At 52.3% G+C, this 15,335-nt stretch overlaps 1 long non-coding RNA gene across 1 annotated transcript; it reads left to right on the top strand.

Moving 5' to 3' along the window:
* The first annotated feature begins 4,024 nt into the window (after positions 1-4,024).
* LOC116459485 (uncharacterized) lies at positions 4,025-14,804 on the top strand. Its single transcript, XR_004245548.1, has 3 exons — positions 4,025-4,235; positions 10,323-10,578; positions 13,361-14,804. It is a non-coding gene; the product is annotated as an uncharacterized LOC116459485 (long non-coding RNA).
* The last annotated feature ends 531 nt before the right edge of the window (positions 14,805-15,335 follow it).

Genomic DNA, 15,335 nt, shown 5'->3' with positions numbered 1-15,335 from the left:
AAATGAAGGGCTGCGGGTCAGGCCACAGGTAAGTCATGAGAAAGACCAGAATGAGAACTGTGAGTCAGCACCCGCCTGACTTCTTCAGAAGCATAGTGGCTCCTGTCATCTTAGCGCCTTTGCTCTGATAGCCCCCGAAAGACAGTCCAGTCCTGGTTAAATTCTCTTCCTCTGAGCTTCAATATCATTTCCTCCTGACCCCCTCCAATCTCATTTACTTTGCTCCCGCTGTGGTGCATGTTCATGGAAGCTGGACCTTCTCCTCATGTGCACCGTCTGTCTTACTGCCTGTGTGGGTTTGCAGTCCCTCCCCAGATGGTGACTGCAAGCACCACAGGTCCGAGCAGGGACCTGCCCCGGCCAATTTGTTCACGGGTCACATCCCCAGCCCTGCCATGGAGCAGTTGCTCAACAGATATTACCAGAGCTGGTAACTGCTGAAGCGAGTGCAGTCTCCACTGCGATCCCCTCTGTCTCAGACCTGGCATTTGGAACTCGGCGTTAAGTGGGTGCGGCTGCCAGGAAGGCACTGGAACAAAACCCTGCCCTGTGTTTCCTAAGCAGGTCAGCAGGTGAATGCGTGAACCCGCGGCCCAGCCCTGGCAAAACATTAGTTGTCTGATGAGATAAACACCCCCGCCCACACCCAAGACTCCAGGCGCTCTGCTGCAAGCCTGGGTGGGTAGAAGTGGCACCGGGCGGCAGGGGGCAGAAGGGAGGGAGAGGCACAAGTGACTGTATCTGTCGCCACATAGCCTCACTGGGCTCTGCAGCCGGAGAACACATGAGGGACACAAGGGGTGCTGCCAAGGAGGGTGAATGTCACCTCTCTGCCCCACCCACACAGCATGGGAGTGACACTGAAAACCCCTGTCAGGCCAACAGGCATTTTCAGCTTTCCCCAGTTACCCTGGAGGAGGGTTCACCAAACTGTCGCCTGGGTGTGTGATTTGGCTGAAGAGCTCTGCCAGGTCCCTCCCACCCACTAAATAAGGGGAAACAATGGCAGGGAGCAGATGTTTGCCCCCAAGCTCCTTAGGGTAGAGGCGGCTTCTCCTTCTCCTGCCTCTGTGTGGGAGTCAACTGAGGAAGATGGAGCCTCCCAGTGGGTGGAAAGGAGGGTGTAGAGTGAATGGAGAGGGGAGATGCTCTAAAAGCGTGCGCCAGATGGTGTTGAGAGGAAAACGTCTGGGTTAGAGCTCACCATCCTGGCTCTGTTTAAGTGGCTGTCCCCCCACCTTCACTTTTCCTAGTTATATATCACAGCATCTTCGTCTGTAGAATTCTGGAGGTGGGAGGTGTGACCCTGAAGGCCCCACATCTTCCTCGGTGCACAGTCCCCCAGCACCCACCTTCCCAGAACCCCCACCTGCACCTGCACTGCCTGGCCTTCCTTCCTTAGCAAGACAGAATTCCTGACAGCCCCAGGGGTTAGGAACAGCTGCATGTGAAGCCCACAGTGGCCTTTCTGAAGCTTTACCCAAGTTCTGCTCCCTGGAGCCACATGGAAGGAAGTTCTGCCTGATAGCCTTTCCAGCACCCTGGGAAGCTGCTGATTTATTTTCTTTACCCCTGACTTCACTTATCTCGGATCCCAACAGAGGCTGACAAAGCCAGAGACCCTGATGGTTTAGGATTCCAAGGTTTCTTATGCCTCTAGCTGCTCAGCCAGCAGCTTTCTTGATTTTGTGTTTTTCGAATGAGAAGCACGTTAAAGTCTATGAGTGTCATGACTCATGGACCTTGGAAACCAATGGTCAGTAGTTTGGGATTCTTTGGGTGGATCAAGAGATTTTCTTGGGGACCTAGGAGCACCTCGATGTGGGGAAGGCCTGAGAAGATGGACTAGTGCCCTCCTCTGGATGGAATTGGAGGTTCCCCTTACGCCCCAATCCCTCCACCCCTGCCCTGGGGCTTTTTTTTTTTTTTTTTTTTTTTGCTTGGTGGAATGGGAGAGTACTTTTCAAAGTTACATAGAAAATTTAAAATCGTCAGCCGGGCGCGGTGGCTCATGCTTGTAATCCCAGCACTTTGGGAGGCCGAGGCGGGCGGATCACGAGGTCAGGAGATCGAGACCACGGTGAAACCCCGTCTCTACTAAAAATACAAAAAATTAGCCAGGCGTGGTGGCGGGCGCCTGTAGTCCCAGCTACACGGAGAGGCTGAGGCAGGAGAATGGCGTGAATCCGGGAGGCGGAGCTTGCAGTGAGCCGAGATTGCGCCACTGCACTCCAGCCTGGGCGACAGAGCGAGACTCCGTCTCAAAAAAAAAGAAAAGAAAATTTAAAATCACAGCACTAGTGGATATCTGAGTGCCAAGAATTACCTTTGTCTTCCTTTGTCTTGCTGCAGGTGAGGGAAATGAGGTCACTTCTCAAGAAATTTGCATTTTCTGAGAAAATGTGGACACAATGGAAAAGCCAAGGCATAAAACCATACACCTGAGAAGGCTGGTACGTGTTCTGCAGGTGGGAGGCAGCCTCTGCAGAGGCTGACAAGTCCTTCTTGGATGACAGTGTGACTCTAAGCCCTCACGATCCCCTCTCCAGGGTGATGATCCACCCAGTGCTGTGGCTGCTGAGATTCTAGTCGTCCTGCTCGCTCTAGGCTGGTGTGATTCTTTTGTTTGTTTCTTTGTTTGAGGTAAGTCTCGCTCTGATGCCCAGGCTGGAGTGCAATGGTTTGATCTCAGCTCACTGCAGCCTCTGCCTTCCCAGTCCAAGCGATTCTTGTGCCTCAGGCTCCTGAGTAGCTGGGACTATAGGCGCCCAACAGCACAACTGGCTAATTTTTGAATTTTTAGTAGACACGGGTTTCACCATATTGGCCAGGCTGGTTTCGAACTCCTGACCTCTAGTGATCTGCCCGCCTAGGCCTCCCCAAGTCCTGGGATTACAGACGTGAGCCACTGCACCTGGCCTAGACTGGTGTCATTCTGACATTTCCAGGCCACGAAGCAGCCCCAGACTCGGCAGCCCTGGGCATCTGCCATAGCCCTGTTGTATGATCTGCTCTGCCACTCATGAGGCATGACTCACTCTCCTACCCTCTCCGAGCCTCAGTTTACTCATTTAAATCTCAAAGCCTCCACAGATAATTGGGAAATGAAAGGAAAATCATGTAAGTATGAATACCTTCCACAGATAGCGGGATCTCATTAATACCAGTTTCCCCTTTCTATACCTCCCAGCAAAGAAAAGTTGATAACTGCAGGCCTCTGAACTAGTGCCCCACATCGGAGATAGCGGCCACTTCTTACTGAACGTTTGCCTGTGTCTACTATAAGGATATAAGATCATCTCAACCTCCCAAGAAGCCGATATTACCACCCCCATTTTTGCAGCTAACGAAACTTAGGTGCAGAAAAATGAAATAGCATATTCAAGGTCACAGAATGACCTGGGGCAGAGCTACAGTCTACACTCCCATCTGTCTGATATAAACCCCATTCTGTGAACCCTCAACATTGCTACTCCCCCTCCAACGCCACTGTAGCAGAAAGCTCCAAAAGTGGGTGAAGCACATACAGCTCTAGAGCAGGCAACCCCATGCCTGTGTTCCACCTAGTGAAGAACCAGGAGGTTGTGCATGACCAAGGTGGTTCAGGGTGAAGGTCAGGGGCTGGCTGAAAATGGAAGGCATCTCAGGCTGGGTCTTTGACTGTGATTATGTCAGGGTTGGGGCTGAAATATTGTGAGTGGTAACTGAGGTTGCAACCTCTTCCCGAGGAAAGAGTGGGGGCGGGGTGGTGAAGCTGGTTAACTGAGATGGGAGGGTTGGGGTGGGGGCAGGCAGAGCCTTCCAAGGCCTTCAGATCCGGTGCTGTTACCGTAAACAAGTGCAACCCTCAGCTCCCTGGAGGGCCTGGGGAGCAAATGCGTGCATCCCTGCTTCGTTCCCAGCAGCTGTTCACTGGAGGACACAGCCTGCCATCCCCAGCCGACCTCCTCCACCGCCTTCCCCAGCCCCCAGATCAAGCCTCAGGAAGTGGCGCTGCTGAGAATCTCTCCTCCAGCCCTGCCTCCTGCCGAGAGTGTCCTCAGCGCCAGCATTTCCTGGCCTAATTAAGCTGGGTAATGAGTAGCTAAGAGGAGGGGATAAAAGCCCTAGGCAGCTTAAAGCTGGGACAGTTTATGACAGGGGCGTCTGCAGCTGGTGACATTCCTAGGAAAGTTATTTCTCATAACCCTGGGAAGTTGCATGCTGTTTCCTCAGCAGCAGAGTAAGACCCAAAGGTGAGCATGGGGAACACTGCATCTTAAGGGGGCCTGACTGGAGGGTCCTAAAGGTGACAGGTGGGGGGTGCCCTGTGTCTGTAGGACTGATCAGAGCTGCAGAGCAGCTACAGGCCACCCGGGCTAATGCCCTTAGCTTAGTCCAAGGCCGGGGCATCCGTGGTGGCCACGTGACTCCCCAGGGCTTGGGTTTTGTGTTTCTTCTGAATGATAGGACTCTGCGCAGCATGCAGTTTCTAAGACTGTATCCTCTCAGGGAAGGAAATCTGAGCTAGAGGCTCTGATCCTGACTCCTCCCCAGCCCACTATTAAGGGTGTGAAAATTGTGTTTTGGAAAATATCAGGCGCCCCAGCAGCCAGGAGAGGGGAGAAGAGCTCTCAGACAGGGGCCCTGGGGGAAAGGGGAAGGTGGGCACCAGGCGCTCTGGACACCAGGGCCCGCCCTTCCAGAGACACTAGGAGCCCAGCGTTGATTATCCCCACTCACACTCTGCAGCCACAGCCCCGGCCCCCAAATTCTCCTTCTTTTGCACTCAGTTTTGTTTGTTTGTTTTTTGCGTCAGTTCTGTTTGTTTTTGTTTTCTTCAGTCACCTTGCACTCCTTCCTTAGTTGGCCAGGGAACTTCGTGCTGTATGGGGTGGAGCAGGGCAAGGCCTGGGCTCTGGAGCTCAGCCCATCCCCAAGTCTCTGAGTGAACTTGGGAGATCAGGTGACCTCTCAGCCATGGTTTTCATTTGTAGAATGAGGGCATTAGTGATGTCTAGTGTCCAGTATGTTATGAACCGCAACCTCCACTTGGCCTGTGAGTGGCGAGCGAGGCTGAAATTGGGCCATGTTTCCCAGACCTTTCAAATTAGGTTACCCAGTTTCACCCAAGAGCATTTTTGCCCCAATTATCCTGTACAGCAGAGTCATAGCTAGTGAGTGTGTATTTTATTATTATTTTTACTCTTATTATTAGAAACAGGGTCTCATTCTGTCATCCAGGCTGGAATGCCGTGGTGTGAACATGGTTCGACCTCCCCGGCCCAAGCAATCCTCCCACCTCAGCCTCCCGAATGGCTGGGACCACAGACACATCACCACACCCAGCTAAGTTTTGGAATTTTTTGTAGAGACTGATTTTCACCATGCTTCCCAGGCTGGTCTCAAACTCTTGGGCCCAAGCGATCCTCCTGCCTTTGCCTCCCAAAGTGCTGGGATTACAAGCGTGAGCCACTTCGCCTGGCTGAATACATATTTTTGATGATGGAAGGGCCCATTCTCCTGCACCCTTGTAATCAATATTTGTTCTTTTCCAATTTTCTAAACAAGACCTGTCTGGTGCAATGTCCTCTGAGCCCCTCTTCCTCCCTGGCTGGAGCCCGGAGCGGCAGGGAATGTGTGGGCTTTCCGTCTTTCCTTCTGATCGGCACCCTTCACCCTCTGCCCTCTGCTGTTCCCACAGTCCCATCTACCCTGGCCTCCTGCTTCTATCTCTAAACGAGGAGTGAGTAGGCAGATCACAAATAACCTGGTGTTTCCGTTTTTCCCTCTGGCGGTGTGGTTGCCCCTGGAGTGGAAGGAGACCTGGTGGCCAGATGCTTGACATGGCCGGGACAGCTGGTGCTCTCAGCATTCCTGGGGAAGGTCCCTGGGGATTGGACTTGAGGGGATCACATCAAGAAGAGGGGTGAGCGGGCCTGGCAGCTCACCCCTGTGACCCAGCCCACCTCTGGCTGGGCTGCCTGGTACGATCCCCCGGCCTGGCGGGCAGCAGCTGGGCAGGCCAGGGGAGCCAAATGGCTCTGCATGTGTAATCCTAGCTAAGAAGAGAAAGGGGAAAGATCTTGTAATTTCCCAGGACACAGACAACTGAAACCTGATACTCTTGCCAAGGGAGTCCTTTCACTGAGAGAGAGAGAGAGAGAGTCAGAGAAGGAGGGAGGGAGGGGAGTGTGTGAGAGGCCACTCTGGAAGGTTCCGGGAGAGACAGAGAGAAGGAGGGAGGGTGAGGAGTGTGTGAGAGGCCATCCTGGAAGGTTCCAGGGCCAGCAGGAAGCCCTGAGCACAGCTCTCCTGTGAGTACCCCATGTGTCATCTGCCCTAGTCTTTGGCCTGAGCCAGGAGATATGGCTGGTCTGCCCAGTGGGCACAGCAGTGGTGGCAGAGGCCCGGCCACCATCCATCTCTGTTCATTAGGAGCCACTGTCCCTTCCCTTCCCTGCCTTTTGTGTCAGGGAGCCAGATTATGCTGTTGAGAAAAATGTGCTCAACGACCTTCAACTCGGGCCAGTAAGAGGCCGTTCTTTCTTCCTCTCGCTCAGTGCTCTATAAAACCAAATGTATGATCAGAGTGGAAGGAGTCCAGCCTGACTTGAACGGGTTAGGGTCGTTCATCTTTGTTCAGCTATAAGGAATTGCAGGTGTTTGTTAGGCTAAAGCCACAGAAATTTGGGGAGGCCACTTTGTGACCAGCTCTGTGCTGGGTGCAGCTCTGGAGGACACAGGCATGTATGACAAAGTGTCTGTCCTTGAGGTGTAGTTTGCCATCTGGCTGGAGCAACAAGACTTTCAGCCACAAGGATCAGTGAACGATACATGAAGAAGTCCAATCAAGAACCCGAAGGTGGGATACAGCCAGCCAGTGGTTCCAGGGGTCCATCCTGGTGTGCTCTGTGGAGAAGCCTTCTTTAAGGTGAAATGTTCTCTGCCATCATTCTGTGTCGCCCGCTGTTGATTGCGCTCCTATGATGTGCCAGGTGCTGACCAGGCACCAGGGATGCTGCCACCCTGGTGTAGCGCACTCTAAAGGCCCTGACTTCACTCTTATCTGTGCATGTTTGTATTTTATTTTATTTCATTTCATTTCATTTTTTTGAGACGGAGTCTCGCTCTGTCGCCCAGGCTGGAGTGCAGTGGCGCAATCTCGGCTCACTGCAAGCTCCGCCTCCCGGGTTCACGCCATTCTCCTGCCTCAGCCTCTCCGAGTAGCTGGGACTACAGGCGCCCGCCACCACGCCCAGCTAATTTTTTGTATTTTTAGTAGAGACGGGGTTTCACCGTGGTCTCGATCTCCTGACCTCGTGATCCGCCCGCCTCGGCCTCCCAAAGTGCTGGGATTACAAGCGTGAGCCACCGCGCCCGGCCGCATGTTTGTATTTTATAGTTCATTTATTTATTTTACACACCATGTGTGTTCGGTGTATCCAAAAAGATTCAAGGCAGTTTATCATTAATGGCACAAGTGCCAGAAACCCCAAAACCAGATTAAAGGTTGAGGTCCAGGGTCTAGAGAAAGCTGGGGCTAAGCAATAATTCCATCAGAAAAGCAGGATTCAAAGAAGTGCTGCAACATTTGAAACTAAAACGGTTCCGAGCTGCCTGGTGGTTAGGTCAAAAGGGAAATAGTGTGTCTAATATAAAGGAAACATTTCTTGTGTACGTCCCTTCTTTCTGACCCCAACCTTCTGGCTCATTTCTCACCATCATCCCATGCACACTCCACCTTGCTTGACTGCATTCAGTTCTGCAGAAGCACTGAGGGTCGGGCTCATTGGCACCTGAGCTTCTCCCACCTCCCCACTGCTCTGTCTGCTTAACTCCGGTGAACACCACTGGCCCTGCTTCAACAGGCAGTGCAGTCACTACTTCACATGCCTGCCTGAGCCCGCAGTCAGGGCCTGCTGCCCTCCCCGTGTGGATGCCTCTCCTACCTGGCTCTGTCACGGCCCTCTCAGGGTACTGTCATTGCTCCCTGCTTCTTTCCCTACCTGCTGGTGAGTTGCTCCAGACCAGGAGTCCTGTCCCTCATCTCCACTATCCCAGGGCCCAGCACAGTGCCTGCTGCACTGTAGCCAATAAATACTTGCCACTAACAATTATTGTGCACTTAATGATGTGCCAAGCACCATGGTAATTGTCTTACAAATATTATCTTTTCTTTTTTCCTTGTGGCAGGGTCTCACTCTATTGCCCAGGCCGGAGCTCACTGCAACCTCTTCCTCCTGGGTTCAAGCAACTCTCCTGCCTCAGCCTCCCAAGTAGCTGGGATTACAGGTGTGCACCACCATGCCCGGTTACTTTTTGTATTTTTGGTAGAGACTGAGTTTCGCTGCATCAGCCAGGCTGGTCTCGAACTCCTGACCTCAAGTGATCTGCCCACCTTGGCCTCCCAAAGTGCTGGGATTACAGGTGTGAACCATTGCACCAGGCCCATTTAACTCTTTTTTTTTCCCCCTGAGATGGAGTCTTGCTCTGTCGCCCAGACTGGAGCGCAGTGGCGCAATCTTGGCTCACTGAAATCTCTGCCTCCTGGGTTCAAGCAGTTCTCTGAGTAGCTGGGATTACAAGCGTGCACCACCACGCCTGGCTAATTTTTGTATTTTTAGTGGAGATGGGGGTTTCACAATTTTGGCCAGGCTGGTCTCGAACTCCTGACCTCGTGATCCGCCCGCATTGGCCTCCCAAAGTGCTGGGATTACAGGCGTGAGTCACCGCACCCAGCCCATATATTATCTCATTTAACTCTTAAAATAACCCTGTGACACAGTTGTTATTATGCCCATTTTACAAGTAAAGAAACTCAGATTAAATGAGCCGAGTAACACAAGGACTCCTAATGATGGACCTAGCCTCAAACTCAGATCTTCCTGACTTTGAAGCCATTGGAAAGGATGAGACATTTTGCATTTATGGCCTTTTATTGGAATTATTTTTACCTGTTACTAGATTATGAGCCCTCAGAGGAAAGGGGGAAAGACCTCCCCACATGCACAGCAGAGAGCACATTGCTTCGCACACAGTAGGAACTCCTGCAGCAACAAGAGTTCTTTTTTTTTTTTTTTTTTAGACGAAGTCTTGCTCTTGTCGCCCAGGTTAGAGTGTAGTGGCGCGATCTCGGCTCACGGCAACCTCCATCTCCTGGGTTCAAAGGATTCTCCTGCCTCAGACTCCTGAGTAGCTGGGATTACAGGCGCTAGCCACCACACCCAGCTAATTTTTGTATTTTTAGTAGAGACGGGGTTTCACCATCTTGGCTAGGTTGGTCTCAAACTCCTGACCTCAGGTGATCCACCTGCCTCGGCCTCCCAAAATGCTGGGATTACAGGCGTGAGCCACTGTGCCCGGCCAAGAGTTCTTAACAAAGACGTGGAGAATTCTATCGCTGGCTTGCAGTGAGACCGAAACTTACAAGGCCCTCACCACCACCCAGTTGGCTTAATCACACTGTGGTATTCACAGGCCTTAGAACTTACAGCTGAAAAGGACCTTAGAAATCAGAGACTCCAACCCCCACATTTCACAGCCCAAGAAACAGTTGCAGAGAGATCAAATGGCTCAACTAAGGTCATACAGCTCATTAGCAACAGCAAGGGCAGGGACAGATCTGACTCCCACTACCCGGAATTACTTTCCAATTTGGTTAAAAATTTTGCCTGGATTCAGCAAACAAGGTGACAAAAGGCCAGAGCAGGGAAGCCCACCAAGGCAACACCCCTCGGGGGAGTCACTAGCGGGCACTGGCCTTGGCTCTCCAGCCCGCCTGCTCAACCACGGGCACCGCTTCTCCCTTGCCCCTCCCCCAGCCACCATATTTCTTCCAGCAGCCACTCACCACCTCCTGCATGACCAGGTCTTTCTCAGGCATCTCTTGTTTGTAAGAAAGGTATTCGGCCGGGCGCGGTGGCTCACGCTTGTAATCCCAGCACTTTGGGAGGCCGAGGCGGGCGGATCATGAGGTCAGGAGATCGAGACCACGGTGAAACCCCGTCTCTACTAAAAATACAAAAAAATTAGCTGGGCGTGGTGGCGGGCGCCTGTAGTCCCAGCTACTCGGAGAGGCTGAGGCAGGAGAATGGCGTGAACCCGGGAGGCGGAGCTTGCAGTGAGCCGAGACTGCGCCACTGCACTCCAGCCTGGGCGACAGAGCAAGACTCCGTCTCAAAAAAAAAAAAAAAGAAAGGTATTGGTGAATATCAGTCCTCCAACCTTCAACGACTCCCTCCTGTGGACACAGCCTTGGCTCAGACTCCTGAAGGAGGTGGGGCTCCGAGCTCTTTAGCGGAGCTCACAGGGTGATTCTGCCCACCACCCCCCACCACCAGGACATTCTGATTGTCATAACTGCGGGAGGCAGCCAACTTGCTACTTCACCTGGAGGGTAGAGGCTGAGGATGCTGCTGAACATCCCACAGTGCCCAGGACAGCCTCCAAATCAAAGAAATATCTGGCGCAAATGTCAGCGGTGCCGAGGATGAGAAGCCCTGCCGGACAAGTGGGAAGAAGAGCTCTGCCCACTGATTCCTCCTGGCAGAAAAGTTCCCACTGGGCTCCTCTCTACCCTGCGCAGTGGGTCTGCAGGTACCTCTTCAGAGCCACTGGGTTTTTGGTCTCGTTTTTTCCTGCCACTTCCACCAGCCATTTGGTGTTTCCGTTTTGTCTCCAACAAAACACCAAAAAAAAGGGCAATGATTTTATTGCGCACCAAATGGGTTCCCCGCAGAATGCTCGGTGTTTTTGGTGTTTTATGTATCTTACGTTAGCTTTGCCTCGTCACTTAATTCCACCTGAAAAACAAAAGAGTAATTTAACTCTGAGTCAGAGCCAGATATTGTTAACATTTTACCAATAAGAAGACAGACTCTGGGAGGTCAAGTAACTTGTTCAAGGTCACTCAGCCATTAACTGTTTTAAACCCAGCTGTGAGCTATCCAGGCTACTGCTACTTTCCACACGAAACAGCGGCAGGCTGTGCAGACAGGTATGAGACAGTCAGCAAATTAAGGTGTGTTTGTCTTTCTCAGACACCAAATCCATCCCCTGCCTTGTCCACAAGCAGGAAAGATAGAGTTCTGGGGAAATGTGGTCTGGGCATGGTGGCTCACAGCTGTAATCTCAGCACTGTGGGAGGCCAAGGCAGGAGGATCGCTTCAGGCCAGGAGTTTGAGACCAGCTTGGGCAACATGGGGAGACCCTGTCTCTACAAAACACTTAAAAATTAGCTGGGTGTGGTGGTGTGCACCTATAGACTCAGGAGGCTGAAGCGGGAGGATTCCTTGAGTCCAGGAGTTCAAGGCTGCAGTGAGGCAAGGTCACACCACTGCACTCCAGCCTGGGAGACAGAGCGAGACTCTGTTACTTTTTCTTTCTTTCTTTTTTTTTTTTTGTTTGTTTGTTTGAAATGGAGTCTCACTCTGTCGCTCAGGCTGGAGCACAGTGGCGTGATCTTGGCTCACTGCAGCCTCTGCCTCCTGGGTTCAAGCGATTCTCCTGCCTCAGCCTCCTAAGTAGCTGGGACTACAGGCACACGACACCATGCCTGGCTAATTTTTTTTTTTTTTTTTAGTAGAGACGGGGTTTCACTATATTGGCCAGGCTGGTGTCAAACTCCTGACCTCAAGTGATCCTCCCTCCTCAGCCTCCCAAAGTGCGTGAGTTACCATGCTCGGCCAAGACTCTGTTTCGTTTTTGTTTTTGTTTTTGTTTTTGAGATGGAGTCTAATTCTGTCACCAGGCTGGAGTGCAGTGGCATGATCTTGGCTCACTGCAACCTCCGCCTCCTAGGTTCAAGTGATTCCCCTGCCTCAGCCTCCCGAGTAGCTGGGACTACAGGTGCACACCAGCATGCCTGGCTAATTTTTTGTATTTTAGTAGAGACAGGGTTTCACTATGTTGGCCAGGCTGGTCTTGAACTCCTGACCTCGTGACCCAATCACCTTGGCCTCCCAGAGTGCTGGGATTATAGGCGTGAGCCACTGCGCCAGGCCGACTCTGTGTCTTAAAAAAAAAAGAAAGAAAAAAGAAAAGGGCCAGGTACGGTGGCTCACGCCTGTAATCCTAACACTTTGGGAGGCCGAGGCAGGCGGATCACTTGAGGTCAGGAGTTCAAGACCAGCCTGGCCAACATGGTGATACCATGTCTGTATTAAAAATACAAAAATTAGCTGGGCGTGGTGGTGGGTGCTTGTAATCCCAGCTACTTGGGAGGCTGAGGCAGGGGAATCACTTGAACCCGGGAGGCGGAGGTTGCAGTGAGCTAAGATTGCACCATTGCACTCCAGCCTGGGTGACAGAGGTAGACTCCATCTCAAAAAAAAAAAAAAGAAAGAAGAAGGAAAGAAGGAAAGGAAGGAAGGAAGGGAGGGAGGGAGAAAGACAGACATAAGCTTGGGGGTGAAGACAGGCTGGTCCCCTACCCCATCACCTTCCTAATTGCAGTGTTTTCACCTACATGCCTCAGAACTAAGGTGAGCCCTACTAACCCAGAGTTAAACTCTAAACTCTCCCCAGGAAAACCTCTGGGGGAGCTCCATCACCCAGCTGCTGGCACACACACCCCACCCTGGGAGAAGGCACTCTGAAGTTTCCCTCCCCAACAGTTTGGGCCTCCACAGTGCCTACCATTGGCGCTGGGGACTTATTAAACAGCACTGATGCAGGGCTTCTGACACCAAACCCAGAGTCTGTCGTGACAACCTTAACGTTGTTAATAAGAGGATACCATGTGCATGGTAACGTGTGTTTATGAGTCTGTACGTGTGTGTGCACGCACACATGTGCATGCTACTGAAAAGGTGGCCTTCATTCAGGGTTTAAACTGGGCCTTGGCCTCCTGGCCTCTTTGAGCTGCTTCCTGCTGACCTCCATCCCAGGGATGAGCGTCCCCTGCAGTCGTCCCCTGCAGTCGGGAATGGAGCTGGGCCCCTCCTGGCCTCCTCTGCTCAGATTAACCCCTTCCTCCCAGTTTGCCTGTGCCTGGCAGTGGGGCTCTGGGCCAAGGGGCCAGACACTCACTGGCTCCAGGGCTGGCGGATGCCATAAACCCGTTTTCCTTGGGGACTCCAGAGCTCCACATCTTACTTTCAGAAAGCACAAGTGTTTTGTTGGAAATGGCCTCAGGAGGAGGGAGAGCCCGGGGCTCTGTACACGTGTTCCTCATTTGCCATTGGTGGGGCAGGGGCTGCTGCAGGGGACTGTGCTGGGGAGGCAGGCACCGGAGGAGAGAGAGCAGCTGCAGCTGCTGCCGGAAGTTTGGCTTCAGGGAGGAATGGAGAGAGAGTGCAAGAAGAAGGGGTGGGACTTGGGGACAGGGGCGGTGTCACGGGGGAGGAGGGAGCAGGTGGTGACTTGTTTATGTGCTCAGCTGTTTTGTTTCCAGGAGCCTGAGAGAGAGGCAGAAGCAGCTGGGAGGAGAAAAAGCAACGCGGCCAGGGGCCCTACTGGTCCTTCTGCCTTAGCCACAGGTTCTGAAACCAAAGCAAAACCACCAGAGGGTGATTCATGTGGGTATGGCCCTCCCTCCCCCTGCCCAGAAAGGTTTCTCTTGAGCCCATATGCTAGTTTCTGTCACGCAAATGCCCTGGCAATGCCTTCCTTGCCTTGGTGCAATGGCTCTGATTGGGTAGCCATCTCCGGGGCTTAATACTGGCACAAACTCATGTAAATCTTCCTGGGCCTAAGGCTGGTGTACTCTCATATGTGAATTGGCATGGTCCTGGAGGGCCAGTCAGCTAGCTCCTAGCCTCGAAATTGGCCTGGACCAAACCAAAAAAAAATCGTCCCTGGTGAAACAGGATAGCCACCCCACCCCCTGCTCAGCATTCCCCAGTGCCTCCCTTCACAGTGGCCAGTTTGGATTCTTCTCTCCAAATGCCCAAGACCTGTGCAGGTTACTTATTGGTCCCCTTCATGCCCCAGATGCAAATTTAGCCTGTCTCATTTGCATGCTAAATTGTTTGGAGGCAAGGCTGGGATGCAGCTTGATTCGCCCTGATGTCTTTTGACCAGGTTAGTAAACATCCCTCCAGCCCATCCCAGCACTTGAGAATCTGGAAGGCAGCTATGCTTTAATTACAGTGCAATTTCGGGAGTTTGCCTGCTGTTCTCCCTTGGCTCTTTGTCTAGCTTATTATTTTCATCTTGTTGTTTGTTTGTTTAAATGAGAACTTTCGTAGACAATTCCCTCTCCCGCCTCCCCCAGAGGCCAGTCTGTGTTGCTAGAGGACTTTTTCTGCCTCCCTCTTGGTTTACAAAGCCAGGGCATCTCTATTGACAAAGGGTCTGCGATCTGGCACTGGGCCTGGCAGTTAGGGACTGTGTAAGAAATGCAGATGCCTGCCCTGCTCCTCCTCTAAGCAGCCAAAACATCCCGCACCACCTCGGGAAGACCCCACATCCCAGCTTGCTGGTCTCTGAGCACTCTGCCCCGCCAACCCTATAGCGCTAGGAAGGCAGGAAAGATGGAAAAGGCTGTGGGGGATTGAGTAAGGGATTCGGGGAATGAGGGACAGTGACACTGTCTGTAGATGGATTGGTTTAGCAGAGGGATTGGGAGTGGCTGGCTGGAGCGGTGGAAAGAACCGGGGACAGGAAGTCAGGAAGCTGAGCTTTTATTCATCCCAGCTTTGCCACTGACAAGTTAGGTTGGTGATCTTGGGCCAAACTGGGCCAAGTCCGGGCCTTCCTGTGTGAAACGCATGCTCCCATCTCAAGGTCCTTTTCTACTTTACAGATTCTCTCGCTTTTAGAATGCTAATTTCATTGACTGTAGCCCATTTCCTTCTCCAGAGACAGGATAACCTAATAAAATCCCCACTTAGGTGGGGCGTGTTGGCTCTTGCCTGTAACCTGTAATCCCAGCACTTTGGGAGGCCGAGGCAGGTGGATCACCTGGGGTCAGCAGTTTGAGACCAGCCTGACCAACAAGGTGAAGCCCCGTGTCTACTAAAAATAGAAAAATTAGGCGGGCATGGTGGCAGGCGCCTGTAGTCCCAGCTGCTCGGGAGGCTGAGACAGGAGAATTACTTGAACCTGGGAGGCAGAGGTTGCAATGAGCTGAGATCGTGCCACTGCACTCCAGCCTGGACGACAGAGCGAGACTCTGTATGAAAAAAAAAAAAATTACCCCTTAATGGTGGTTGGTCAGACAGCCAGCTTGAATTGCTATCTTTTTCCCAAACCCAGATGCCCTGGCTGAGGCACCAGTTAAAACTTTTATCTTAGGGAAGCTCTGGCAGTTGCCTCTTGCAGGTCAGGGGTTCCAAAGGGCAGAAGCTCCAGCATACCATCTTCTTGAGCATTTCCTGTTCAGATTTCTATGGGATTAATGGCTCCTCCAC

Source organism: Hylobates moloch, unplaced genomic scaffold, assembly GCF_009828535.3.
Source record: "Hylobates moloch isolate HMO894 unplaced genomic scaffold, HMol_V3 SCAFFOLD_19, whole genome shotgun sequence".
Classification (NCBI taxonomy): Eukaryota; Metazoa; Chordata; class Mammalia; order Primates; family Hylobatidae; genus Hylobates; species Hylobates moloch.
This window is presented reverse-complemented; position numbering and strand designations above follow the sequence as displayed.